The 25,614-nt window shown below is 40.6% G+C and overlaps 1 protein-coding gene across 3 annotated transcripts in view; it reads right to left on the reverse strand.

Annotated features, from left to right (window-relative positions):
- Nucleotides 1–25,614, reverse strand: part of FRMD4B (FERM domain containing 4B) — a 382,714-nt gene that overhangs the window by 234,075 nt on the left and 123,025 nt on the right. For all 3 annotated transcript variants that reach the window (XM_019711733.3, XM_019711732.3, XM_074313265.2), the window contains one exon: nucleotides 16,805–16,930. The gene's annotated coding sequence lies outside the window, so the exon portion shown is untranslated. The remainder of the gene's footprint in view (nucleotides 1–16,804; nucleotides 16,931–25,614) is intronic.

Here is a 25,614-nt window from a genome sequence, read left to right on the forward strand (position 1 = left end):
GCTGTTTGGGGTCTTTTGTGGTTCCAAACAAATCTGATGATTTTTTTGTTCTATTTCTTTAAAAAATGCCATTGGTATTTTGATGGGGATTGCATTAAATCTGTATATTGCTTTGGGTAATATGCCCATTTTAACTATGTTGATTCTTCCAATCCATGAGCATGGAGTTTCTTTCCATTTCTTTGTGTCTTCTTCAATTTCTTTCAAAAATGTCTTATAGTTTTCAGCATATAGGTCTTTCACATCCTTGGTTAAGTTTATTCCTAGGTATTTTATTCTTTTTGCTGCAATTGCAAAAGGAATTGTTTTTTGTATTTCTTTTTCTGAGATTTCATTGTTAGTATATAGGAAAGCAATGGACTTTTGTATGTTGATTTTGTAGCCAGCAACTTTACTGTACTCGTTGATTGTTTCTAATAGCTTTTTGGTGGAGTCTTTAGGGTTTTCTATATAGAGCATCATGTCATCTGCAAAGAGTGATAATTTAACTTCTTCATTCCCAATTTGGATGCCTTTTATTTCTTTCTCTTGCCTGATTGCTCTGTCAAGGACTTCCAACACTATGTTGAAAAGCAGAGGTGATAGGGGACAGCCCTGTCGTGTTTCTGAACGTAGAGCAAAGGACTTTAGTTTTTCACCATTATTATGAGATTAGCTGAAGGCTTGTCATATATGGTCTTTATTATGTTAAGGCATTTTCCTTCTATACCTATTTTATTAAGTGTTTTAATCATAAATGGATGTTGTATCTTGTCAAATGCTTTTTCTGCATCAATTGATATAATCATATGATTTTTGTCCTTTATTTTGTTTATGTGATGTATCACATTGATGGATTTGCGGATGTTGAACCATCCTTGTGCCCCGGGGATGAACCCTGCTTGGTCGTGATGAATAATCTTTTTAATGCATTGTTGTATTCGATTTGCTAGAATTTTGTTCAGGATTTTTACATCTGTATTCATCAGAGATATTGGTCTGTAGTTTTCTTTTTTTTGTGTTGTCCTTACCAGGTTTTGGTATCAGGGTAATGTTGGCCTCATAAAATGAGTTAGGGAATACTGTCTCTTCTTCAATTTTTTGGAAGAGTTTGAGCAGAATTGGTATTAGATCCTCTTTGAAGGTTTGGTAAAATTCACTAGTGAAGCCATCTGGTCCCAGACTTTTGCTTTTGGGAAGGTTTTGGATGACTGATTCAATTTCGTTACTGGTGATCGGTCTGTTTAGATTTTCCAGTTCTTCATGGTTCAACCTTGGAAGGCTATATGTTTCTAAGAACTTGTCCATTTCTTCTAGGTTATTGAATTTGGTGGCATATAGTCCTTCATAGTATTCTTGGATGATCCTTTGTATTTCTGTGGTGTCCGTGATAATTTCCCGTTTTTCGTTTCTGATTCTGTTATTTAGTGTCTTCTCTCTTTTCATCTTAATGAGTCTAGCCAAGGGTTTGTTAATTTTGTTAATCTTTTCAAAGAACCAGCTCTTTGTCACATTGATTTCTTCTATTGTCTATTTGTTCTCTATTTCATTTAGTTCTGCTCTGGTTTTCGTTATTTCCTTTCTTCTGCTGACCTTGGGTTTCACTTGTTCTTCTTTTTCTGGTTCTTTAAGGTGTAACATGAGGTTATTTATTTGGGATTTTTCTTGTTTCTTGAGATAGTCCTATAATGATATAAATTTCCCTCTGAAAACTGCTTTCACTGCATCCCAAAAATTTTGGTAACATGTATTTTCATTGTCATTTGTTTCTATGTATCTTTTGAACTCTCCTCTAATTTCTTCTTTGACCCAGTCGTTCTTTAAAAGTATGTTGTTTAATCTCCATGTATTTATGGTTTTTCCTGCTTTCTTTTTGCAGTTGATATCCAATTTCAAAGCCTTGTGATCAGAGAATACGCTTGGTATGATTTCAATCTTCTTAAATTTGCTGAAGCTGATTTTATGACCCACTGTATGGTCTATCCTTGAGAATGTTCCATGTACACTAGAAAATAATTTATAGTCTGATGTTTTAGGATGAAGTGCTCTATATATGTCAATTATGTCCATTTCATCTAAGGTGTCATTTAGGGCTTCTATTTCGTTATTTATTTTCTGTTTGGATGATCTATCCATAGCTGTCAATGATGTATTTAAGTCCCCTAGTATAATTGTGTTTTGGTCAATTTCTCCCTTTAGTTCTGTTAGTAGTTGCTTGGTATATTTCGGTGCTCCCTGATTGGGGGCATAAATATTGATAATTGTTATGTCTTCTTGTTGTATAGTCCCCTTTACCATTATGAAATGCCCATCTTTGTCTCTTGTTACCTTTTTCACCCTGAAGTCCGTTTCATCTGATATCATTATGGCTTCACCTGATTTTCTCTGGGTACCATTTTCTTGGAGTGTCAATTTCCACCCTTTCACTTTGAGTCTATGCTTGTACTTGTAGATGAGATGTGTCTCTTGGAAAAAGCATATGGTTGGGTTTCGTTTTTTGATCCAATCTGCTACTCTGTGCCTTTTTATTGGTGAGTTCAGTCCATTTACATATAGGGTGATTATTGATATGTGAGGATTTCCTGTCATTCTATCTTTAGTTTTCTGGTAAGGCTGTGTCTCCATTGTTTCTTTGCCTTTTTGTTGTTGTCTATTATTTCTGTGTGGTGGTATTCTATGATGTTTCCCTCTGTTTCTTCTTTTATTACAGTATATATTTCAGTTCTGGATTTTTTTTTTTTGAGTGGTTACCCTTAAGTTTATGTAAAAGAGAGTTTGATATTTAGAGTATTCCATTTTCTTCAGCACGCTTACTGTCTCCATTCCCATATTCCGGTTCAGGCCTTTACTCCCCCTTTTTATGTGTTGGTTGCCACAAATTGTCCCTGTTGACGGTGGTCGAATAGCCTCCTTTAGTATTTCTTGTAGTGCAGGTCATGTATTAGAAAATTCCCTCAGCTTCTGTACGTCTGAAAAGGTCTTTATTCCTCCTTCATATTTAAAGGATATCTTTGCTGGATATATTCTTCTTGGCTCATAATTTCTCTCTTTCAAGAGTTTGAATATTTGGTTTCACTCCCTCCTGGCTTGTAGAGTTTCTGCTGAAATTCTGATGATAATCTAATGGGCTTTCCTTTGTAGGTTACCGTCTTCTTTTCCCTGGCTACCTTGAGGATTCTTTCTTTGTTGTTGATTTCAGACAGCTTCAATACAATGTGCCTTGGAGAAGGCCTGTTGGGATTGAGGTAATTAGGTGTTCTATTTGCTTCTTGGTTTCGAGGATCCAGTTCTGTCCGCAAGTTTGGGAAATTCTCATCAACAATTTGTTTGAATATATTCTCTGTTCCCTTCTCTCTTTCTTCTCCTTCTGGTATGCCCATTATTCTTATATTGCTCTTTCTGATGGAGTCAGAAAGTCCTTGTAGAGTTCTTTCATTTCTTTTAAGTCTCAAGTCTCTTTCTTCTTCCATCTGTGTCATTTCCAGATTTCTATCTTCGATGTCACTGATTTTTTCCTCCATCTGGTCAACTCTACTACCTAAGCTGGTTATTTCATTCTTAATTTCTTCTATTGAGTTCTTAATCTCCAGAAATTCTATTTGGTTCTTTTTTAAAATTTCAATATCTTTCGTAAAATATCTTTCATGCTGTTCTTTGATGGTGTTTCTGAGTTCATTAAACTGACTTTCTGTGTTTTCTTGCATCTCGTTGAGTTTTTTCAGAACTGCAATCTTGAATTCTCTGTCATTTAAGTCACATATTTCCATATCTTTAAGTTCCTTTTCTGGAGACTTTTCACTTTCTTTCTGAGCTGTCTTGTTGCCTTGGTTATTCATGGCAATTACTGATTTATTATTTCTTTTCCTAGACATCTACAGGAGTGGCTTCTGCAACAGGTTGATAAGAAGAGGTCTTTCTTTTGTTTTCCAGTACTTGTTGGTAGAATGTTTTATTTTTTCTCCAACTGCAGCCTTTTTTTTCTCTCTCACATGGTAGTCTATGTTTTCTCTGCACTATTCCAGCTTCTCACACAATGGGTGGATTCCCTGGGAAACGGGCTTCTCCTCTGTTAATAGTTGGCCTAGGTCGCAGGGCACAGTGTCCGTGTGGGTATGCGGAGAGCTTTTGAAGTTCCAAAGCTCTTCCTGCACCAGATTCAGAGCGCAGACGTTTCAGCAGTTCTGTTTACTCCTGCAGGGATCCGCCCAGATAGGTGGGGCCAGGGGCGGGGTGACTTGTGAGAGGTGGCCCAGAGCAATGGTGGCGACCACCACCACAGCCGGTCCTGCTTCCACAGCTCCCTCCCCTTTGCTGGAACTAGTTGGACTGCGAATCTGTGTGTGGTCCAAAGTTCTCAGAACAGCAAATATTCTGTTCCTTTGATCTGACACAGCTATTCTTCTGCTTCTAGCACCAGGCAGGTGGGGGCAGGACGAGCTCTGGGAGGGTAGGGAGGGGGCAGCTAGTCTCAGTGCCTAAGGCTTCTGTTGTCTGCTCGGCAGTGAGGGCTTAAACCACCATTTTCAGCCTTTTTCCCTCAGTCTTTTCTCCGAGGTCTGTGCTGTGAGCGTTGGGTTCAGCCATGTTATATGCTGCCCCCTCAGCCCTGTGGGCCATAAGCAGAGCCCTAGCAGTCCGAGTTCTTCCCTCTCCCACAGCTGCGGTAGTTCCGGGAAGCAGCGAGCTCGGAGCACTGAGCTAGGTCTGCGTCCTGCGCCCGCGCGGCTCCGTCTCCGCACTTCTCCCTTCCCTCCTCCCCCGCTCGAGCGATTCGTCCACCTTTTGGTGAATTCAGTAGTGGGTCTCTTCATCTTGCCTGTGTGCTGTGCAGGGAGTCCTTTGTGGAGTTATTCTGTTCAATTAGTTGTAAATTCCAGGGAAGCTTTACAGAGGCTCACCTCACGCTGCCATTTTGATGACCAATAAATGACACATTTAAATAGAAACAATATAAAAAATCATAGATGCTGTTGGTATTAATGTCACCTGTTGGTAAGAAGGACTTGGAGTGTGACAGCCTTTCTTTCTTTCTTTCTTTCTTTCTTTCTTTCTTTCTTTTTAATTTTAACATTTTTAAATTAGTTTCAGGTGTACAAAACAATGTAATAGTTAGACATTTATCATTTATATCCCCACAAAGTGATAACCACTCACACCCCATCTACTAACCCTCTAACATCGCACACAGCCATTACATTTCCATTGTCTCTGTTCCCAATGCTGTACTCCACTTCTTGTAACTATATATAGTTACAAGAAGTGGAGTACAGCATTTGGGAATATATATATATATATATATATATATATATATATATATATATATATAAACTGTAACTATATACAAAATTGTTACACTTCTTGTAAATATATATATATATATATATATATATATATATATATATATATATAAAATTGTAGTTGACATTCATTGCTGTTCAGCTTCAGCTTCAGGTGTACAGTGCAGCCTTTATTTCTTGTACCTCTGGTCCTTTTGCCCCCATCCCTCTCCCTGCCATGTGGCTGGACTGTGACTTAGGCCAAGAGAAAAGTCGGAGACCTTCTAGCTACTCTAACAGATTTCCTTGTCTGTTGCAGTTTTTCAGTGTTATAATCTCTCTTAGTAGCTCATGTCTCCTTTATAGTACTTCCATAATGCTTTCCGAACAGTTAGCCAATGCATTAGTATCACCTCCTCTTCACATTGTAAATTGCTCAAACATGTATTTTCCATTTCTAAAGTGTATCGGTCACACAGGACACGTAGCTGCCATACGAATGTGGATGGAGTTCAATTTAACGGGAAACAGAAGCTAGAGAATGAACAGCAAAGCTGAACTGGCTGCTCATAATTTTCAGATCCCACTCCCCTGGGGTGAGGAGCCATACTGTCACCTGAAACTGGCTTTGAAAGTAGTTATTCTTTTCACACAGCACACTCCACTGGCCACTGGGGAAAATTCACTTCCCATTTGAAAAGTAAATATGGACTCCACTGGCTCGCCACCTAAATCTCACTTCTGATGATTTGGAATTCAGGAGCAGGGATGGCCTTCTTTTGCCCCCACCTTTCATGATGGCTTCAGCTGAAACGTAAGAGTACTTTAAAAGAGGAATAGTGATAGTATCATTTCTGCGCCAGGTAAATCAAATGCCTTGTTCCATTCAGTCCTCACAGTGATGTTTAATACTTGGTACAAAGTAGATATGCACAGTGACCTTTATTTTGTAAATGAGCCCCAGTGAATTTGGTATTACTATATCTTTATTTTTCAGAAAGTTTGGAGAGGTGAAGCAGTAACTCACTAAAGGCTCCCAAGGAAGTAAGTGGCAGAGCAAAGAGCTGAACCCACCTAACTCCAGACATAACTCTGAACAACTACACTAGACTGCCCCTTTATTAATTACTAAGTTTGTATTTTAATATAAACTAACTAAAATAATACATTAGCTTTATTAAAACAAACATTCTGCATTAAAAGAAAAAAACCCTGTCAGATGATAATTTGTTTCAAAGCCTACTGTACAGGTTGGGCCTTTTTACACCTGACACAGTTTTTGCTAACATTCAACAAAAAGCACAGGTTGTTCCCTGAGCACCTCCTACAATGGAAACTTCAAGGACATGCTGATTTGAATTGGCATCCGCCACATGGCACCAATAGCAATTAGAAGTTAAACAACAGAATGGGCCACGTGTGGCACCGCTGCGATGTAACAACCTTCCCCTTCCAGACAGGTGCAGCCCTGTACAGTGTGCTACAGATAAGGCATGTGAGGCAGGGCGGGCTGGCGTGGAGACTGGCACACTGTGTACTGCGGATCTGAAATATGCTCTTTAAAAACGTGTGAGAGAGACAGAGAGAGAGAGAGAGAGAGAGAGAGAGAGAGACAGAGACAGAGACAGAGACAGAGACAGAGACAGAGACAGAGACAGAGACAGAGACAGAGACAGAGGGAGGAATTTATATGCTAGGCCTGGATAAGAGAATTTGCCCACTGCCATTAACAGCAATCAATTGGTTATGTTTGCCTGGAGCCCAGGGCCAGGAAGAAGGGTGAGATAAGTTCTGAGTTCTACAAGGATAGCACGCTGTGTCGATTAATGTCTGCCCTGGCTGGCATGGGAGGTGACACATTTACTACATGTTTAATTAGGACTAGAACATTCATGAACTGCAGTATCTGTTCATCACCACAGAGGTACCTCAGAGCTGCCACCAGGGCTGAGAGGAAAGATCACAGTGCAGACCTGGGAAATTTCAGTCAGAAAACCATTTGAGCTGTGGAAACACAAGGGTCTGTGGGACTTATCATCAGTTGTAAGCCTGTAGACACTCTTGGGGGGTCCAGATGACAGAAAAGTCACATGGTTGAGAAACTGGAGGGAAAAAGCCAAACACTGCGGCTGAGAATGCAAGTGTATTCCATACCGGCCCAGGAGAACTTGGCAGATTTGCAATTTCTTGGGCTCAGACTCACAGATTTTGGAAATGTGACTATTTAGAAGGCTTCTTATTTTTCTTATCTATTTCCTTCATCCCTTGAAAGTTTTTATCAAACTCTGCTTGAAAATGTCAGCCTGTCTCAGGTGTTCTGAGGGAAAATAAAGAAAGTTTTGGTCAATGTTTAAGTCAGAATATGTGTGTGTTGGGGGGAACTGCCCCCTGGTGGTAGATTTGGAAATCCTTAGACCTGTGTAAGATTCCCAAAAGTGTTCCAGGAAGCACTAAACCCCTCAGGATTTCCAGAGAAGTACTCTGTGGAAACAATTTTACGCTATATAATATATACTGATATATTATTTCATATATTATACATATTATACATATATTATACATATATCATACATATTATATCTCTTTCTTGGTAATTCACAGTATTTATTAGTATGTTAAGTCCTGAAGACGTCCTGCAGCAAAGAAACTATTTCTTTTAATTTCACTGTTTCCTAAATTTATTTGAACATAGAAATAAAATATATTTTTTAAAATTAACCTAACATTTTGGGAAACATAAATTTTAGGGGTGAGGAAAGAATATTGTGTCCATGTTTCCCCTTCCAATATGGAGATTTCTTTTCCAGAGATTTTTCCTGATAAAAATCTCAAAAACTTGCATTTTTATATATAGCATTCTCTTGTATCTCCTTCATGACAACATTAGTAAAAATCCAGGTAAATGTTAAAGAATAATTTCTAGCTTGAAACAAATCATTTACATATTTCAGGTCATAGGCTTCTTCTGAAGAAAAGCTAATAGTCCATCAATGCACTCAAGTCTTCAGTTAGAACTACCCAGTAGAAATCCTAGATGTGTTCCCACAGTGTATCGACAGGTCTCCTGATACTAAAGCTCCTCAGAGTTAAGAGTTGGTGAAAACACAGCGGCTTAGAGAGCTGGGGGCTCCAGAGCCATAGTCCCATGGTTTGTGACAAGATCTGCCTCTCACTAGCTGTGTAACAGTGGCTGTGTTACCGTTACAGCCACAGTTATCTCTGTCCTTGATGTCCTCATCTGTGAAATAGAAATAATAGTATTGCCTAGACCTGTTGAGGATTAAATTAGTTAATACACGTAAAGTCTTAAAAGAGTGCCTGGCACTTGGCCGGTAATTTGATGCTTCTGAATTCACACTATTAAAGTGAGGAGAATGAAACATCCTTTAAAAGGAAAATACTTTTTTTCCCTTTTAAAAATATTGTACTTTTGGGGCCGGCCTGGTGGCTCAGGAGGTTAGAGCTCCGTGCTCCTAACTCCAAAGGCTGCTGGTTTGATTCCCACATGGGCCAGTGGGCTCTCAACCACAAGGTTGTCAGTTCAACTCCTCAAGTCCCATGGGGGATGGTGGGCAGTGCCCCCTGCAACTAAAATTGAACACAGCACCTTGAGCTGAGCTGCCGCTGAGCTCCCCGATGGCTCAGTTGGTTGGAGCGCGTCCTCTCAACCACAAGGTTGCCAGTTCGATTCCTCGACTCCCGCAAGGGGTGGTGGGCAGCGCTCCCTGCAACTAGCAACAGCAACTGGACCTGGAGCTGAGCTGCGCCCTCCACAACTAAGACTGAAAGGACAACAACTTGACTTGGAAAAAAAAAAAGTCCTGGAAGTACACACTGTTCCCCAATAAAGTCCTGTTCCCCTTCCCCAATAAAATCTTTAAAAAAAATATTATACTTTTGTTTTAAGCCATGAGGCCATTAAGAAATTTTGGCCAACTATCAATAAAATGTATTAGGATGCTATTTTAAGCTATTAACCCCTTTTATTTGGAAATACTTGGGAAGTTTTCCTTAACATTTTTTAAAAATTTGATAAAATATAAGATAAAATTTAGCATTTTAACTATTTTAAGTGTATAGTTTGGTGGCATTAAGTACATTTACACTGTTTGACACTCATCACCACCATCCAGCTCCAGAATATTTTCATATTCTCAAAATGACACTGTATCACTAAATGGTAACTCTCCATTTTTCCACTCCAGCCCCTGGCAGCCACCATTTCACTTTCTGTCTATGAGTTTGACTACTTTAGGTACCTCATTTAAGTGTAATCATATAATATTTGTCCTATTGTGTGTGGCTTATTTCACTTAGCATAATATCTTCAAGGTTCATCCATATTGTACCATGTATCAGAATTTCATTCCTTTTTAAGGCAGAATAGCATTTCATTGTAGATATATACATCTTGTTTATCCACTTATCCCTCAATGGACACTTGAGCTATTTATACTTTTGGCTGTTGTGAATAAAGCCGCTGGTCTGCTCAAGTCTCTGCTTACAATGCTTGTGGGTATGTGCCCAGAGGTGGAATTGCTATATCATACGGTAATTCTATGTTTAATTTCTTTGAAAAACCTCCATACTGCTTTCCACAGTAGCTGCACCACTTTAAATTCCCACCATCAGTGCGCAGGATTCCAATTTCTCCACACCCTTACCAAACTTCGTGTGTGTGTGTATGTGTGTGTGTGTCACACACACAATAGCCATTCTAACTGATGTGAAGTGGTATCTCATTGTGGTTTTGATATGCATTTCCCTAATGACTAGTGATATTGAATATTTAACAATTTTTAATGATTTTCAAGCAGACTTCCATAGGAAGAGCACTTAAATTTAATCCCTAGCACTCATCTGACACTTAGATTCTCCTAAATTCATATGCATCCTTGATATTTAAAGTTATTCCTTACCTTGAAAGAAAGGACACATATCTATTGTCTTTTATTTATTTTAATTTAAGAAAATGTTTAACAGTTAACTTTGAGGAGTGGATGATGAGAACTTGTAATTTTCAACATCACAAAATACTTTTAAAGTTTGAATATTTTTACAAAAATCAGGCATTAATTTTGAAATTTAAAAAAATTTTAAATAAGAAAATATTTAAATAGCAGCCACCATTTTGTGAGACTTCAGAACCTAAGGAGAGTCTGTTTGTTTGTTTTAATCAAACTTCAGCAGGAAATTCAGATACCAGCAGAAACATATCAAATTCCTCAATATTTACTATTCTAAATGTCAGTCAGACTCCAAGTATCTGTTTCAAATCCTATTACTCATACTTCATGATTGTCTATTAAATGCTTGGGTAGATGTTTAAATTATTTGTGTTTTCTTTTTAATTTATTAATTAGTATGTTTTTCCTTAAATGTATGTTAATCAAACTGTTTTATCCAAAGTCTAGAAGCTACACATCTTCCAGGGAACTGAAAAATATTCTAGAGCTAAAAAACAAGCAAACAAACTTACTTGCTTCTAAATATGAGAAGAAAATGACCCAATCTAAAGTAATAAATATTTAACTTAATATCTGTAAAAATTAACATATTGTCAACTTCATTAATTGATAAGTCATAGTATTCATTAAACTGTATTATGTTTTAATAAACTAAATAAGCTTTTTGTAATAAACAATTTAAAAAGCTAAATTATAGGGTCTTTAAAAATATAGAGAGTAAAAAATTATTTTTAATGTAGGGTATATTTAATGTGGGGTGCATTTTTATATGCCTGATATCACGTGGGGTGGGTATCTAAATGAAAAGTTCCTAGGGCTGACCCTCATTGTAATAATTCAAATTAAAACAATTAAACACATCAAAAACTGCTCTTCAAAAGACAATGTTGAGAAAGAGAAAAACAAGTTCAAGACCGGGAGAAAATATTTGCAAAGTACACGTCTAATAAAGGACTTGTAACGAGAATATATAAAGAACTCTTAAAACTCAATAAGAAAACAAATCCCCCCCCCCATTGCACAAAAGATTGAATCACAGAGCGTAAGGGGGGTGGGGGGTGGGGGGGTGGGGTGGGTGGGAAATGAGGGTAAGGGGGATCAAATATATGGTGATGGAAGGAGAACTGACTCTGGGTGATGAACACACAATGGGATTTATAGATGATGCAATACAGAATTGTACACCTGAAATCTATGTAATTTTACTAACAATTGTAACCCCAATAAATTTAATAAAATAAAATTTTAAAAAAAAGATTGAATCAGACAATTCACTGAGAAAACATACAGATGGCAAGTAAGAACATGAAAAGATATTCCACATCATCTGTCGTTAGGGAAATGCAAGTTAAAACCACAATGAGTTACTACTACATATCTATTAGGAAGGATAAAATGGAAAAAGACTGATCATACCAAGTACTGACAGGGAGGGGAAGCAATGGGAACTTGTATTCAGTGCAGGTGGTACAAGCACTTTAGAAAAGTTTGGCAATTTCTTAAAAAGTTAAGTATACACCTACCATGTGATCCAGCCATTCCATTCCTAGGTGTTTATCCAAGAGATATGAAACCATATGTCCACATGAGGGCTTGTATATGAATGTTCAAAGTAGAATTATTCATAATAGTGAAAAAGTGGAAATGAGTCAAATCTCCATCAGAGGTGAATAAGCAAATAAACTGGGGTTTATTCATATAATGGAACACAACGCAACAATAGAAAAGAATGGCATATCCATACACACTACAACATGAATGTACCTCAAAATAATTATGTTTGGGGAAAGAAGTACATATTGCCTGAAAATGCAAAATGTTCCTAAAAACAGAAAGCACATCAGTGGTTGCTGTAATCAGATAATAAGATTATGTACTGTATGATTCCATTTACATGAAATGATAGGAAATGCAACTAATGTATAGTGATAGAAATAAGATCAGTCGTTACCTGGGGCAGGGGAGGGGCTGGGCAGGATAGGAGGGAGGGATTACCAACAGGCAGGAGAAAACTTGGGGGAAGATGGATGTTTACATATCTTTTGTGTGTGTGTGCTGCTTTTCAAAAATTATTTTCCAGTTTTATTGAGATATAATTGACATACAGTGATGTATAAGTTTAAGGTGTACAGCATAATGATTTGATATACATATACCATAAAATAATTACTGCAGTAAGTTTAGTTAACACCCATCATCTCATATAGATATAAAAAGAAAAAACAATACTTTTGTCCTTGGGATGAGAATTCTCAGGATTTACTCTCTTAACAACTTTCATATAGATCATATCATCCAGCAGTGTTAACTATAGTCATCACACCATCAACTAATGAACATTTTGTCCCTCGTATTCCTTTATCCTCTAACTGGAAATTTGTACCTCTTGACCACCTTGATCCAATTCCCCCTTCACTTCATCCTCCCACCTTTGGTAACCACAAATCCGATCTCCGTGAATTGGTTTCTTTTTTTTTTTTTTTTAGATTTCACATATAAGTGAGATCACTGGTATTTGTCTCTCTCTGTCTGACTTATTTCACTTAGTATAATGCCCTCGAGGTCATGCGTGTTGTCACAAATGCCAAGATTCCTCTTTTTTATGGCTGAGTAATACTCTTGTGGCATGTGTGTGTGTGTGCGCGCATCTCAAAACATCTTTATCCATTCATCCATGAAGGGACACCTAAGTTGTTTCCATGTTTTGGCTATTGTAAATAATGCTGCAATGAACAAAGGAGTGCAGATATCTCTTCAACAAATGTTTTTGTTTCCTTTGGATATATTCCCAGAAGTGGGATTTCTGGGGCATATGGTAGTTCTATTTTTCACTTCTGAGGAGTCGCTACACTGTTTTCCACAGTAGCTGCACCAGTCTACAGTCCCTCCAACAGTGTACAAGGGTTCCCTTTTCTCCACAAAACAGATGTCTTCATTATCTTGATTATGGTGATGATTTCATGTCAAAATTTATCAAGTTGCACATCTTAAATATGTGCAGTTTATTATATTATAGGTCAGTTATACCTCAATAATGTTATTAAGAAAAGTCCTTAATTATAACAATTCAATGATACACAAGTATATAAAGAAAATTAATCTTTCACCTGACACCATCTATCAGGTAACCATCCTGAGGTTACCCACATGAATAGCCTGGTGTATACATCCTTCCATACTTTACTTAAACAACCTTATGATCACATTACAGAGTTTAAGCTTTTCGTACAATGGGTGACCCATTAAAATGGGTCTCTTTCTGGGACAGCCAGATGTCTCAGTTGGTTAGAGTGCAAGCTCTGAACAACAGGGTTGCTGGTTCGATTCCCATATGGGCCAGTGAGCTGCGCCCTCCACAACTAGATTGAAGGCAACGAGCTGCCACTGAGCTTCCAGAGGGGTGGCCGGATGGCTCAGTTGGTTAGAGCACGAGCTCTCAACAACAAGGTTGCCCATTCAATTCCCACAAGGGATGGTGGGCTGCGCCCCCTGCGAATAAAGATTAAAAACAGCAACTGGACTTGGAGCTGAGCTGTGCCCTCCACAACTAGATTGAAGGACAACAACTTGGAACTGATGGGCCCCGCAGAAACACATTGTTCCCCAATAAAAAAAAAAATTACTTTAATAAAAAAAATGAGTCTTTCTGCAAATCAATTAGGGTTTTAAAAAAATCTGATATTATACATGAACATTTCTAGGAAAATTTCTAGGTGTTTTGATAGTGAGATTCATTATTAAAACTAACATGCCTTAAATACTTTACCAAAGAAAGGGATGTAAAACTACAAATAGATGCATTTTGCTTTGTAATAAATTACTAGATAGAGGAGTCAGTCTTCACTAAGGGAGGGGTAAGATCAAATTCTTTCTATATTCAGAGCCTGTTTTTCCACAAGATGTAATTTAATCTAGAAAAGGAAAATTATTTTGTGCTTTAAACTGTAATTAAACACTGACTTCAGGTTAAACATTGCACTGGGATGAGCGAGTTCAACTGCAAACAGATCTTTGAGGATTGTGTTGGTTTCACAAACTAGAAAATTATACCAACTCCAAAGTTTTAGCACAGGTCAGGTTGACGTTAAAAAAAACCCGTCTACTCAAAAAAATTATAAAATATATGCTTACTGTGCATAATGCAAAAAATACACAAGTATACAGGACAAAGATTTTCCTCTCTTGTTCTTTCCCTAATTCCATGTATCAGAAATAACCACCACCAACAATTTGAAGGTATCTTTCCATAATACAATGTATGCATGAATGTTTTCAGGCTTTTATTTTTGTCTGTTCATTTGCTTTGTCTTTAAAGGTTTTTTTGGTGTGGTAAAAATATATATGGCATAAAATCTCCCATTTTAACCATTTTTTATGGTACAATTCAGTGGCATTAATTACACTCACAATGTTGTACAACAATCACCACAATCTATTTCCAAAACTTTTTCATCACTCCAAATAGTACTCATTAATCAATAAACTCCCATTCCTCCCTCATCCCAGCTCCTGGTCATCTCTAATCTACTTTCTATCTACATGAATTAGCCTGTTGGAGATATTGAATGAACTAAGGGGGTGAGGTTGGAGAAAATGACTAGGGCCCGGTCTTACAAATTACCGCCAAGAGTCTGAAATGATCCGGTTTGTACTTAATGTACAAATCAGGTTCTTGGAAACTGACTTTAAGCAAAACGACATATAACAAAGCCAATTTCACAACAGGTTAATTGATGTAAACAAAAGTTAAGTTCCTATGGAGTATTTCTGGTCACAAAACATCGCCAGACTTCTAAATAAAGAACCAAAACACTTCTAATATTACACACTCAAGTAAGTGTGAGCTATACAGACATTTCAGAAAGATGAATAAAACAAGCGAGAGAATGATTTTCCAACCCGCTCATTCCAGGTCAGGGTAGCGGGTGGCAGGAGCCTGTCCCAGCAGCTCGGAGTGCCAGGCGGGCCCCACCCAGACAGGAGGCCTCCCATCGCAGGGCCACTCACAGGCACCCACATTCACTCAGGCTGGGACAATGTAGACACGCCAGCTAACCATCTCTGGATGTGGCTGGAAACTGGAGTCCCGGAAAAAAACTTGCGTGCATGTAAATGTGCAAACTCCTTACCGGGAACGGAGCTTTTTTTTTTGTTTCCTTATCAAGGTTATAATGAAAAGATGTCAAATGAAATGACTTTGAGGACCTCATATAATTTAAGAAGATCCCAGATCATTTAAGTCTATGTTTCCCAATACTTCTTTCTCAAAGTGCCTAAATCAATAAGACTTGAGAAACACACTGGACGCCCTGTAATTTTCTTGTATCTCTGCCTGGTGCCCATCTGTGATAGCTACTTGGACCATGAAAATATGCTCAGGGTTAGAAATATCACCCTCCACTTCACTGACATCTCTCAGCCTCTTCAACAGCTCTACCTTTACCTGCACTCCCACCCCCCCCAAATAAAAGAAACCCAAACAATTGAAATTTCAATCACAAAATCAGCTAACAATTTTCGAGCACTTTTTATATGCTTGGCATCCTGCCTAGCGCTTTGTACATATTAACTCATTTCATCTATTCAACAACCCTATCATGTAGGGACTAATACTGCCCACGTTTTAGATGAGGAAACTGAGGCAAAGGAAGATTCACCATTTAACCACAGTCACACAAGGGGTAAGTGACAGAGCAAGAATTTCCAGAGTCCGTGTCCTTGACTGCTAGGCTAGGCGGCACTCCTCCCCAGCAGGTGCCATCATGTGCAAACTGCAATCTTACCATTTATTTTACTCAAGAAAACAATTGAAAAGATTGTGTAAATTTTGTCCCTAACTGTTGTACGTTCTACTTGTGCACAATTCATACTTTAGCGGGTTACACCCTTCAAACCACCTTTGCCTGTAAAATGTGAGCTTCTGAGATCAGCTAAAGTAGAAACATCTTCAGATACCATATGGTTTCTGCAGCATTATCATTATTATGGCAAGGCTTGGGCAACCATTGAAATATTAATATTACATTCCCCCTTATTATACTCTGAAAAGCAGTGGAAAATGGAAAAGATAACATAAAGTGTTGACATTAACGATAAAAAGCACACATTTATTATGACTAAGCTAAGAAAGAAAATCATTGTATGTATAAAAATAAGCAGCCATTAGCTTTGCTCAGTTGTCCACTGGACTTAAGCTGGTAAAGTGTTTAATGGCAAATAAAAAGAAAATAATTTTGTGTGTATAAAATATTGAAAATATACGAAATGTGTCTGTGCACAGTACAGTTAGTACATTGTTTATTTTGTTTCTTGTTTTGCTCTCTGAGAAGAGAACCCCTTTATAAAATGTAAGTTTATTATTCAACTTGTGGGCATTCAGCTTTTATTTGAGAGTAGGTGATTAACTACATTTACTAATTTTCCTCCTCATTGCTAGTAACACAACTATTTTGAGAGTGGACTATATCATACCCTACCTATCCCCACTTGGTAAGTCAATGTAGACGGACATATAAACATGCAGAAACCTACTTTCCTCTTCTAATATATCAAAGTTCAGCGTTCACACTGATGTCCGCTTACCCTTAACTAGTGAGTGTTCCCGTGTCTTCCTTCGTTTTCACTGTAATAATCTTCGGGTTTTGTTTGCCATGACAGATGTCATCTTTTTCTTTCACACATTCTGTCTTCTGGGTTTCTCACCAAAGCCTGTAACACAGAAGAGAAAAGCTCCTTAATTTCTGTAGGCACATAGAAAAGAACGAGAGAGGTCCAGTCAGAGACACTTCTAATTTATTTCTCGTTTCCCTCTGGCTGGCTACAGTTAATCACAGTTTTAGAAACTCACCTAATTAGATGAGATTTAGAATAATACAGTCTCAAAATACAGACAAAAGTGGGGCTGTTCTCCATAAGAGCTGAAGACCTGGCCCTGCTTCGGCTTCTTACAGAACGCATTTCATTGCATACATGGTATTAGACTTCTACTGTCTGTAGGAGGAGATTCTGAAGCGCTAAAAGTTACCTACAGTCATGTAAAATCAGGGCTCTCCAAGTGGGAGAAATCAGTAAAACGTCAGCATCTGTGTCTCAGAAAGACTGAACCCAGGATGGCACTCCTGAATCTCGTTTTTAACAGATGTCAGTTGTGGAAAGAATAAAATGCCGGTCATGAATACTGATGAAATTTAGTGTACTGTGCCAGAAGATACTCATTTATATGTGTTCGTGATTCTCCCTACAAAAGAGAAAAAAGAGCTTTTCCCCAGGAGCTCTTCTTACGTTGGGAGGAGCATATCTCCCTTGTCAACTGTGGGCCCAAACCGTGTCACACACACCAGTGTGTAGAAACTGGACAAGAGGAAGAGGGCAGGAGCAGCAGAGGTGGTGTGCACTGCCTTAGCGTGGGGTTAAGTGACACTCCACGGCTTCACCTTCTCCACTGCACCTCCCATCCCACCCGACCCTCTGCCCTCCCTAGATGTAGACGCAGGCACCAGGTGACAGCCTGTGGCAGGAAGCAGAAAGAACTCAGTACGATTCATTCACAGGCAACTTGGCCGCGCTCTCCTTAACGGTGCCATAGGATGAACTCATTTTTTTCTATCAGAAACTAAATATTCAAGTTGCTTAGCTATACACAATGAGAGCACTGCGTAGGTCAGGAGTTTCTTGTGGGCAATATTTTTCAGTATCCTTGTAGGAGGAAAATGACTCTTAAAGCTAGTAAGAGGCTAATTTTATGGTAGGTGTTTTAAATTAAACATTAAAATGTTAACAAAATTAAATTTGAATACTGACATCTAATGTTCATAGAGCGTAGTCATGGGAATGGGGTTGTGGGGGCAGAGCCCCAAAAAAGTAGTTTCCAGGCTCTCGGCCTCACATAGAAAGGTGTTGGCTCAGGTAGTAAATGGCCAACTGTGATTGCATGGCCATCAGCTGTGGCTAGTTGGCCGTCAGCTGTAACCAGTGAGCCATTGGCCACAATATAACTGCTGTGGCTATGCTAGGAGAGAGAAGGAGAAGAATGGGGGCTAGCAAGAAGATGGCGGCTGGGCTGGCAAACGTGGATGGCGGTTTGCGGACAGTGTGAATCCAGCCTCCAGTGAGAGTATAGTGCCGCCAGAGAGAATATAGTGGTATGACTCCCCTATCTATGGCTCCTTGTGTGTTCCTTTTTGGCCTCACCATATCCTGCGTTCTTGTATGGGGAGTGGGAGCAGAGACCCCGCAGGCCGTCCCGCACGACAAATGGCGCAGCGAGCAGGGTCCCCCGCACGACACATGGCGTAGTCGGCAGGATATGGTGCTGGCCAAAGCTCTCCAAAGGACGGTGGAGCAGTTTGTGTGTATGAACACTCAGTCTCAGGAAGACCAGGAGGAGCAGCTGCCAGAGAGCTGGACCCCCGTGGAGGGGTGGGAGGACGTGGACGGTTCTCCCACCAGCACAGGAAAAGCCATGCAGCTGCTGGAGAGATGGAGCCCCGTGGAGAGGTGGAAAGATGTGGACGGTTCCCCAACCAGCACAGGCCGGAGAAAGCAAAGGTCGTTGCAGCCCTGTGGGCCGGGGAAGTTCCTGCTCAGGCAGCCCGGATGCAGGACTTACAGTCCCAGGAGGTAACGCTTGCTGAGTCCTCTGTGGGAGATGAGGGTGAGGTCAAGGTCGTCCCTCACCCCCAGGACAGTCCTGGCGAATGACTATGGACTATGGGGAATTGCCTTCCATCCCTAATTTAATGGACTGCTTGACTGTTTGTTTGGGAACTGTTGTTAGTGGAACTGGGGGATATTTGCTTTTGTCTCTTGACTGGCCGCCATTGAGAATATGTAAGCACCTTGATTGTGAGTCGCTGTTGTTCCAGCAGGGTACCCTGAGAGGCACAGAGAGAGTGGCAGTGCCCTAAGAGCCCTGGCTGAGTCCAGGAAGTCTGGCTGAGCCCTGAAGATACCCTGGCTGTGCCCAGGAAGTCAGGCTGTTCCCAGAGAGAGTGGCAGTGCCCTGAGAGCCCTGGCTGAGTCCAGGAAGTCTGGCTGAGCCCTGAAGATACCCTGGCTGTGCCCAGGAAGTCAGGCTCTTCCCAGAAAGAGTGGCAGTGCCCTGAGAGCCCTGGCTGTGTCCAGGAAGTGTGGCTGTGCCCAGAGAGAGTGGCAGTGCCCTCAGAGCCCTGGCTGTGTCCAGGAAGTGTGGCTGTGGCAGTACCCTGAAAGCCCTGGCTGTGCCCAGGAAGTCGGGCTGTTCCCAGAGAGAGTGGCAGTGCCCTGAGAAATCCTAGCTGTGCCCGGGGAAACTAGTGGTACCCTAAGAAGTCCAGGAAGTCTGGCTGTGCCCAGAAGTACTGGTGGTGCCCTGAGAAACCCTGGCTGTGTCCGGGAAGACAGGTGGTACCCTAAGAAGTCCAGGAAGTCTGGCCGTGCCCAGAAGTACTGGTGGTGCCCTGAGAATCCCTGGCTGTGTCGGGAAGACAGGTGGTACCCTAAGAAGTCCAGGAAGTCTGGCCGTGCCCAGAAGCACTGGTGGTGCCCTGAGAAACCCTGGCTGTGTCCGGGAAGACAGGTGGTACCCTAAGAAGTCCAGGAAGTCTGGCCGTGCCCAGAAGCACTGGTGGTGCCCTGAGAAACCCTGGCTGTGTCCGGGAAGACAGGTGGTACCCTAAGAAGTCCAGGAAGTCTGGCCGTGCCCAGAAGTACTGGTGGTGCCCTGAGAAACCCTGGCTGTGCCCAGAGAGCCTAGTTGTGTCCAGGATATTGCATTCACCCCGAGGCTCCTCGCACAGGTCCCCTCGCGGAAGACGCTTGTCGCGTAGATTGTGAGGCGAGAGCCTGCAGGGGTGGAGTGTGGGGGCAGAGCCCCAAAAAAGTAGTTTCCAGGCTCTCGGCCTCACATAGAAAGGTGTTGGCTCAGGTAGTAAATGGCCAACTGTGATTGCATGGCCATCAGCTGTGGCTAGTTGGCCGTCAGCTGTAACCAGTGAGCCATTGGCCACAATATAACTGCTGTGGCTATGCTAACAGAGAAGGAAAAGAATGGGGGCTAGCAAGAAGATGGCGGCTGGGCTGGCAAACGTGGATGGCGGTTTGCGGACAGTGTGAATCCAGCCTCCAGTGAGAGTATAGTGCCGCCAGAGAGAATATAGTGGTATGACTCCCCTATCTATTGCTCCTTGTGTGTTCCTTTTTGGCCTCACCATATCCTGCGTTCTTGTATGGGGAGTGGGAGCAGAGACCCCGCAGGCCGTCCCGCACGACAGGGGTAATGGTTTGGGTGGCACTCAATCAAAACGAAAACCTCTCACACTCAGTCATCCCTTTAATTCCCGCGACTTTTAGATAAAACATTGGGCTTAGAAAGAACACAGTAGAGATATGTTGTAATCCAAGCATCTACTTCACAGATGAGATAAATGAGGCTCAGAGAGAGAGAAAGTGACTTGCGAAAGTTTACACAGGCCACTGGCACTGGAATGACTCAGTACATTTTCCACTTTATTGAACTGTCACTCCATAACTGTCATGTGTCCCCCAGGGTAAAGTTCCTTCAGGAGGTAAGCCTTGTAACTAATGACAAAGTAAGCAGCATCCAGTATCACGTGTAAGGAGCTAGTTAAGTCCTTTAATTCTTTAGCTGTGTTAACGAAGACTGCACAGCTGATGTCAGCTCAGCTCCCAAGGGCAGAAAAGAGAAATAAACATGCTTCTGATTGCCTAGGAAAGCTACCATAGAGTACCCACCATAAGCCATAGAGTGTCCCGGTACATCACTGACATTGCTGCTAATGAGTCTAGAAACTCCAAAAATAATACAGGCATTATTATATCCCAAAGACAAGGAAACTGAGTCAGGCAAATCCAACACCTCGTCTAAGGTTGCACACAGCTGGCAAGTTCTCTGCGTCCATGGCCCCAGCACACTGACTTCCTGTCTGTGATGAGCAGCACGACAAACCAAGAAATCTCTTTGAAAACCCCAGAGCCCATGTCGTGCCGGGGACCCTGCTCGCTGCACCATTTGTCGTGCAGGGAGGCCTATGGGGTCTCTGCTCCCGCTCCCCATACAAGAACGCAGGATATGGTGAGGCCAAAAAGGAACACACAAGGAGCCATAGATAGGGGAGTCATACTAGTATATTCTCGCTGGCGGCACTATACTCTCACTGGAGGCTGGATCCACACTGTCCGCAAACCGCCATCCACACTTGCCAGCCCAGCCACCATCTTCTTGCTAGCCCCCATTCTTCTCTCTTCCTTCTCTGCTAGCGTAGCCACAGCAGTTATATTGTGGCCAATGGCTCACTGGTTACAGCTGACGGCCAACTAGCCACAGCTGATGGCCATGCAATCACAGTTGGCCATTTACTACCTGAGCCAGCACCTGTCTATGTGAGGCCAAGAGCCTGGAAACTACTTTCTGAGGCTCTGCCCCCACAGCCCAGGAACAGAAACAGAACGGAGAGTATTTGGAAGGAGACTAAAGAAAGAGAGGAAAGATGAGCTAAGAGCATTATGGGAATGGATTCTACAATGACTCTGAACATGCATGAGGGATATGTCTTAAGATCTTTGAACATATCAAATATGCAAATGCAACTAGAGTAGATCATATACCTTTACTCGTAAAATTCTGTGCAAGATACTTGTGACACTAGGTACCTGAGGATGAGCAAAGAAGTTCAAGGTCTTAGTGAGTTAGGGTGGATGAGTTATGATCACCCACCGGACTAGTTTGCTTGGGCTGCCATAACAAAATGTCACAGACTGAGTGGCTTAAACAACAGACATTTATTTTCTCACAGTTCAGGAAGCTACAAGTTCAAGATCAAGGTACTGGCTGGGTTCATTTCTCCTGACTCTCTCTCCTTGCCCTCTTGCTGCCTCTTCACTTAGTCTTCTCTCTGTGTGCACCCATCCCTGGTGTCTTTTTGTGTTCAAATTTCCTTTGCGAATAAGGACACCAGTCAAACTGGATCAGGACTCACAATAACAGCCTCAGTTTAACGTAATCATCTTTTCAAAGGCCCTGTTTCTATATATAGTCCCATCCTGAGGTACTAGAGGTTAGAGCTTCAACATAGGCATTTTGGGAGGACACGATTCAGCCTATAACACCCACCAAGTAACTAGTTCTGGTGCCACAATAATGAAAATCTCGGCACTAAAAAAGTGACAACCCACTACATGCCATCAACCTTCAGTGTCACTCGTGAAGAACACCCTCTAACATTTGAATTCAGGAATTTAAGACTTAATTATAGATTTTAGGTTTTGTTTTGTATTTTGTTTGTTTGGGGTTTTTTTAAGGAGGGAAGGGCCATAATTAAATAAACGTTGTTCACAATTATCTAAACCAGGGGTCAGAAAACTGACTACAAATCAAATACAGCCTACTGTCCATTTTTGTAAATAAAGTTTTATTGGTACACAGCCAATGTCCATTAATTTACGGATTATCTATGGCTGCTGTGGAACTACAACTGCACAGTAGAATAGTTGTGACAGACACACAGGGCCAAAAGTATTTACTATATAGCCCTTCAAAGAGACAGTTTGCCAACTTCTGATTTAAGCTGTTATTCGGGTTTCTTTTATTATAGGACTCCTTAGGATCTTGAAAACATACATTTTCAAACTTCAAGACGGAGGGTATATGGTAAAATTGCACCTCACGTGGGAAGGAGTTTTTGAAGTCCCCTCAAAGTGACACTGTGTATAGTCAAAAGTAACATTGACAATCCCTCAAGGAAAGTGCCCTGGGAGAGCCCAGCATCCCACATCATCAGCAATATGGCCATTCTTTCCTTTCAAGTTCAACAGGTAAAATTTTCTATGAAAGAATTGGCTTGTTTATGGGCCACTTGTATAAAAAAATGCATATTTTTAAAATAACAGAACCACTCTGGGCCTGGTAAGATGCTTCAAGAAACTGAGACCAGCAAGGAATGGGAGATTCAGGACAGCATCCCTTCTTGAATTTACCGAAGTTAAATATGCGTTTGATCTGACTTTGCTGGAGTTTGCATTGCTTCTCAATTTATTTAACCCCAGATCCTCCCTTTCCCATCCCTCCCCCCATCCCCAGAAGCCTCTACCAGGACCTATGTTGCATGTAAAACGTTTTGGAAAATGCTGAAATAGTAAAAAACATGAGTATTATGAATCATTCAGACAGAAGACATGTACAGGCTTTCTTGACACATTGTAAAAGAAGAATAGGACAAAGGCACAATGGGATACCACTTCACATCCATTGGGTTGGCTATTATTTTAAAAAATGGAAAATAATAAGTGTGGGTGAAACTGTGGAAAAACTGGAAAACTTGTACCTTGCTGATGGTAATGTAAATAGTGCAGTCACTTTGAAAAAGTCTGGCAGTGATTTCACTGATGTATGGGGTATAAAACTGAAAGTAACAAAAGAACAGGACAAACAAATAAAAAAAACAAAAACTCATAGACACAAACAATAGTTTAGTGGTTACCAGAGGGTAAGAGGGCAGTGGGTGATAGAAGAAGGTAAATGGGTCAAATATATGGTGATTAAAGAACTGACTCTGGGTGGTGAGCACACAATGTGATATATAGATGATGTGTTACAGAATTGTAAAACAACTGAAACCTATGTAATTTTATTAATATTAACCATTGTCACCCTAATAAATTTTAATTTAAAAAAAGTCTGGCAGTACCTTAAAAAATTAAACATAACATTAGCATATAATCCAGCAATTCCATTTCTGGGTATGTACTTCAAAGAACTGAAAGCAGGGACTCAAACAGGTATTTGTAGACCATGCTTATAGCTGCATTACATATTATACTGTTCACAACAGCCAAAAGGTGGAAACAGCCAAACTGTCCATCAACGGATGAATGGATAAACAAAATGTGGTATATACAGTGGAACAGTATTCATTCTTTAAAAAATGAAATTCTGATACATGCTACAATGTGGATGAATCTTGAACACATAATAGTAAGTGCAATAAGCCAGCCACAAAAGGACAAATATTGTATGATTCCATTTGTACGAGGTACCTAGAGGAGCCATATTCATAGAGACAGAAAATACAGTAGAGGTTATCTGGATGAGGGGACTGAGGGATGGAAAGTTATTGTTGAATGGGCAAAGACTTTCAGTTTGGGCTGATGAGGAAAGATGGCAATGATGGTGGCACAACACTGTGAATGTACTTAAATCCTCTGAACTGTACATTTAAAACTAAAGTGGTAAATTTTATGTTATATGTAATTACCACAATAAAAATGCTCAGAAAAAGTAAGTGTAGGAGCATCATTGCAGTGATGGGGATGGGAAGGAGTTAAATCGTTTAGACGTCAGTTGATAATGTCTCATTCTGCTAAAAAAAAAAAAAAAAAAAAAAAAAAAAAAAAAAAAAATCCCAGGCAGCTGACAAATTCCTGGCTTGCTTAGGTGATGATTTCATATCTTGGAAGACAGGGGAAGCAACAAGGGGAACTGTTAGTCTAGGAAGAACTTTAGGCCGATAGAGAAATGAAACAAAACAGTGGTCACATCCTCTTCAGTTCACAGCAGTCGTAGCAGGGATGCTGGGGTCCTCCCTGGGCACCTCTCAGGCTGCACTCTGCTCCCAGGCTGGCCTCGTATTCACCCCACCCCCATGCTCCCCTCCACTTACTCCACCCATTCTCTATACAGCAGCACGACTGGGGCGAAAACACAGCAACATACAAAGGATAATGTGACAAGCTCCTGTTCACGTGCCCATCACTCAAAAGGAACAAATATGGTTTTCATATTCATTTCACATCCTGCCTTTACTCTTTTAAGAGATACAGCCACATAGGATTTAAATCCCCTATGTTACACTGTTCGTGGGAATGCAGACTGGTGCAGCCGCTATGGAAGGCAGTGTGGAGGTTCCTCAAAAAATTAAGAATATATGTACTGTATGACCCAGCAATCCCTCTCCTGGGTATTTACCCAAAAAATCTGAAAACATTTATCCATAAAGACACGTGTGCTCCAATGTTCATTGCAGCTTTATTTACGGTGGCCAAGACATGGAAACAACCAAAATGTCCTTTGATAGATGAATGGATAAAGAAGTTGTGGTTTATATACACAACGGAATATTTTTTGGTGGTAAGAAAAGATGAAATATTACCATTTGTGACAACATGGATGGATCTTGAGATTATAACGCTAAGCGAAATAAGTCAGACAGAAAAAGTAGAGAACCATATGATTTCACTGATGTGTGGTATATAAAACTGAAAACAACAAAAGAACAAGACAAACAAATGAAGGAACAAAAACTCATAGACACAGACAATAGTTTAGGGGTTAGGAGAGGGTAAGGGGGGAGGAGGGTGGTAGATGAGGGTAAAGGGGATCAAATGTATGGTGATGGAAG

The sequence above is a fragment of the Rhinolophus sinicus genome, chromosome 5 (assembly GCF_057876585.1).
Source record: "Rhinolophus sinicus isolate RSI-liver-muscle chromosome 5, RSI-T2T, whole genome shotgun sequence".
Taxonomy (NCBI): Eukaryota; Metazoa; Chordata; class Mammalia; order Chiroptera; family Rhinolophidae; genus Rhinolophus; species Rhinolophus sinicus.